The sequence below is a fragment of the Saccostrea cucullata genome, unplaced genomic scaffold (genome assembly GCF_032062105.1).
Source record: "Saccostrea cucullata isolate Sc308-1 unplaced genomic scaffold, CSIRO_AGI_Scuc_v1 ctg2872, whole genome shotgun sequence".
Taxonomy (NCBI): domain Eukaryota; kingdom Metazoa; phylum Mollusca; class Bivalvia; order Ostreida; family Ostreidae; genus Saccostrea; species Saccostrea cuccullata.
Genome location: NW_026925047.1, coordinates 65062 through 69565, shown reverse-complemented (window position 1 = coordinate 69565; position 4504 = coordinate 65062). Strand labels below are relative to the sequence as shown.

General features: G+C 40.6%; 1 pseudogene; it reads right to left on the bottom strand.

Annotated features, from left to right (window-relative positions):
• Nucleotides 1-249: 249 nt before the first annotated feature.
• On the bottom strand, nucleotides 250-3805 carry LOC134267891 (uncharacterized; annotated as a pseudogene).
• Nucleotides 3806-4504: the final 699 nt, after the last annotated feature.

The following is a 4504-nucleotide window of genomic DNA, read 5'->3' as shown; positions in this document are numbered from 1 at the left end:
AAATCATGACCCCCGGGGGTAAGGCGGGGCCAAAATGGCCGACCAAAGTTTTACATAGAAATATATAGGAAAATTCTAAAAAAAATCTTCTTCTCAAGAATGACAAAGCCATAATTCATCATATTTATATGGAAGCATGTTCAGGTAGTGTAGATTCAAGTTTGTTCAAATCATAACCCCCGGGGGTAGGGTGGGGCCAAAATGGCCGACCAAAGTTTTAAATAGAAATATATAGGAAAATTCTTTAAAAATCATTTTCTAAAAAATAGCAAATCCATGATTGGCCATGGGACTACTTTTGGATTTAAACTTTACAATAAAAAGCCATTTTCTACTTTTTCCTACCCTTAGTGCTCAGGTGAGCGATGTGGCCCATGGGCCTCTTGTTAAATTTAAAATCGACAATATAATACCATCCGGCGATTGCTGTTGCCAGTATCTCGATGTAACCATTAATCCACCGGGAAGAAATCGGTCGCAATATATTCCGTAATTCCATCATTACTCCACTACCCGAACCCGACACACGGCCCAACTGACGAACAGACCAGTTGTGCCTTACGCCCTCTGCGAATACTGACCTACCTTTCAATAAAAACATGACATTTTCATTTAAGTATACTTTAGGACACAATTTATGAAGGGTGCCTAGCAAATGCTTGAAGTGTGTTGAAACCCTTATTAAAGTCAAAAACATGTTAAAATTTTTGTATATTACAAAGGATAAAATATGACGCTGAATGAAGTAAGGTAAATCAGTGAATTGCTTTTGGTTTACATTTTCTGTTTCCGGAAATATTTGCTTACGAGCCCTGACAATCACTTGGTGTAAACTTTTTAGAGGGTCGTACGTTAGACCTTAATCGGACAGGTGATAATACTGGTGGCTGTTTGTCTAAATTTGAATCGTTTATCCTATCTGTAATTGGAGATAAAGAAGGTGGAGATAAATAAAATGATGAGTTATGACTTGGGGGAAATAACCTGTCTTTCTCTGTGGAGCTCAGATTGTTTGTGTCGGAGATTTCTGTTGGGGAAAAGCGTTGCAAAGTCAGCGTTTCCAATGCTGGCGGAACAGGAGAATCGATATGGTCATTTGCAGTCTGAAATAATTCGTTGTCAGGAAAAGAAGCCGAAGGCCCTATGTTTACATGGCTGACCGGAGGAGATAACGAACTGTCGTTGGTGGATAGGTGTAGGGAGAATCGAATCACTAGAATAATCTGTTAGTTGAGGTTCAAGTTGAACTTCCTGTAACGAATAGTGAGGAAAATCATTACTGTGAACATTGTTATTATCTGTGTTGTTTTGGTTTGAGTTGAGATCCCTGTTTGGAATACACACTGTATTAACATTATGAAAATTAACTTCATTAATACAAATATCCGCCTGCGTGCCCGGTATCGGTTCTAACCTTATAAAATGAAACTCGAACTCATGGCCTAAATAAATATGTAAAAGATTTTCCCTATTTTGAAAAGGCAAAAGGCAAAATGTACCTTAAGTCGGACTGGGAGCTCGACACAATACCTACTGCGATATTAAATGCGTTCGCGATGGCCGTGATGCAGAAGTGGTCGCCCCATTCGGTACCCAGTATGCCCTCTAAATAGGTATCCCAGTCTAAATTAGGTACAAAGTGTGAAAAGCGGTCGCCTGCCGGTGTTTCAGGGTTCTCGGAGAGCCAGTTTACCACGATATCTCTAATATCTTGCTGATTAAGGTCGATTTGTAAATAATTAGAGAGCGAGTGTGCAACTGAATGAAAGAGACAGCTACCGTCTTTAGGAATATCCCCAACGGGAATTAAATTTCGTTCAAGCGCATTTCGAACCAAATCGTCATGGGCTGTATCGATTCTCGAGAAGCTCGGTCCTTTAAGTTGGTTTTCTAAATTATCAGAAAGTATATGCGGGAAATTATGGGAAGGCAGTGAACAGGGAACTTTGCTTTCGCGGCAACAAAATTTATTTAATTTGTGTACACAGTTTGGATCAGATTTTCGGGAGCATTTCTCATTGTTACACTCGCAAAACGGATCAAGCCTTAATCGATGACGTTTTTGTCTTTTTAACAGTTCTTCGGAACGTGAAATTGCTGCTATGTTTTGTACATTTATCCAACGCGACACCCCACTGGAAAACCTGATTTTGTAAGAGAACGCGTTGTGTTTTGTGCCGATTATTTTTCCCCTTTCGAACCGCGGCCTAGCTTTATTGTAATTTTTCCGAGTTTGGGATTTTACAAACACTTCGTCGCCCACACTATAGACACTAACTTGATGTTTTTTGAAATGGTGCTTTATCATGGTTTCGCGTTTTTTCGATGCCAGTAGGGCTGCCTTGCGAATGGCGGACTGCTTTTTTAACTCTTTCGAAACATTATTTGAAACGGTTGGTCCAAGACGAGTAGACTTACGCACACGATTAGATTCCCGTCCGTGATATACGTAAAATGGAGAAGCCTTTAAAGAGGAGTGATACTCCTCATTGCGCAACATCGCGTATTTTGATAAATCTCGAACCCAGTTCGAATTGCTTGTTTTTAGTAGGTCGTACTTAAGCTTTGATTTCCAGGATTTATGAGACGATTCAATTTTACCTTGACTTTGCGGGTAATACGGTCGGCTTTTGATAATTTGACAACCCAATACCTCGGTCAACCGGGTTACCGAACCATGGAATTCGCGACCATTATCACATTGTATGATTTTCGGCGGTCCTTCGCTTTCATAAATGGACTCCAGCGCGTCTGCGATTTCCGTGCTTTCTTTCGAGTTGAGCGGGCGAAGCCATACGTAACGACTGAAAACGTCTAGAACCGACAAAATATACTTGTACTCTACACCGTTATAAAATTCCGTGTGTCGCGACATATCAACTAAGTCAATTTGGTGGCGTTCTTGTATCGAAGTTGCACGAATCGATTTAAGAGGAGCAACGTTATCGAAAATTGGATTGACGGACTGCTTTTCGGGAAGAGATTTAAGAGAGGTTTGAACCTTCCGATGTGTTACGCCGCTGAATACAGATTTTAAGCGATGTCGAATTTTTCGTGAACCAGCGCCCTTACTTTCCTCGAATGCCTGTTTTGTCGCGGAACTAATTTCACTTAACCTTAAAACCATTTTACCATCAACCAAAACACGTTTTTCTTGAGCTCCGGTCAATGGGTTCAGGCAATTGGCAACAGACAAAGGATGATTCTTTCTCCAGCGACGAATCATCCTTGCCGCATTTTTTTCTTCTAGTGTTGCCTTTCTTTCGTTGACAGTGACATCATTTCTGAACTCGTCCTCGGTTACAATTTTATTGATTTTGCTTATTGCTTGCACTTTCCAGATATATTAGGATTGGTCCTCGCACATAACTCGATTGATTAGGGTTAGTCCTTGCATTGCACAACCCGAGAGATTTAGGGTTAGTCCTCGCACACTAGTCGAGTGATTAGGGTTAGTCTTGCAAACACCCAAGATATCTAACTTAAAGTTGATACACACTTTTTGAGCGTTTTGGGTTAGTCTCGCACCTATTTTGAGAGATATCGGGTTAGTTTTCGCATTTATTTTTTTTACTTAGACTTATTTTTAAGACCTAGGCATGGCGCGGCATTGAGGTTTGGCGCATACTATGACGTCATACACGTTAATTGTTTTCTGCGCCATCGGACTTTGGCGCGTCAAACCATCGGGGTTTGGCCCAGACCATCGGACATTGGCGTGACCATCAGACTTTGGAGTCCCATCGCACTTTGGAGTCATACAGAAATTGGTTGGAACATTTGCAGTGAAAAATTCATTGCTCATTTTTTAAAGAAACTATGGCTGCCAATTCAAGCTGTCCATATTAAACTGGTTAATACTTTATTTGATGTGTTTACACTCATCAAAAGTTAATGTCAACTGACGTCAAAATTAAAGACAGACGCACAGCATTTACATGCATTAAGCCTCCTAAGCTCCCGACCTATTGCTTGGTGAAATTTACATTCCGGTAGAATGATCAAATAATCAACTTGACTAACTTTCAAAGAGTTATCACAGAGAAAACAAATAGAAATGGAAATATTTAGTGATATATTGTAGTTTAATAAAAATAAACTCAACAATGTTATAGTTACAATGATTATGATAAAAAAAAAACATTGGATCATTGGGACTGTCAACAGACTTACACGTACAATATGTTAAATAGATTGATTGTATATTGTTTAACGTCCCTTTCGAGAATTTTTCACTCATATGGAGACGCAACCACTTGCCGATGGAGGGCTACAAATTTTGTCCTATGTTCGGCACTCAGGGCCTTTGAGCAGTGAGGGTTCTTATCGTGCCAGCACCTACTGAGACACAGGGCCTCGGTTTATACGGTCTCATTCGAAGGACCGGTTTCCATGTCCCGCAGTGGGATTCGTACCCGCGACGTAAGGATTGACTCCTAACTCCGCGACTCCAGAGCAGGCGCTCTAACCACTGCTGAATAGATAATCCATCTGGATGACATTG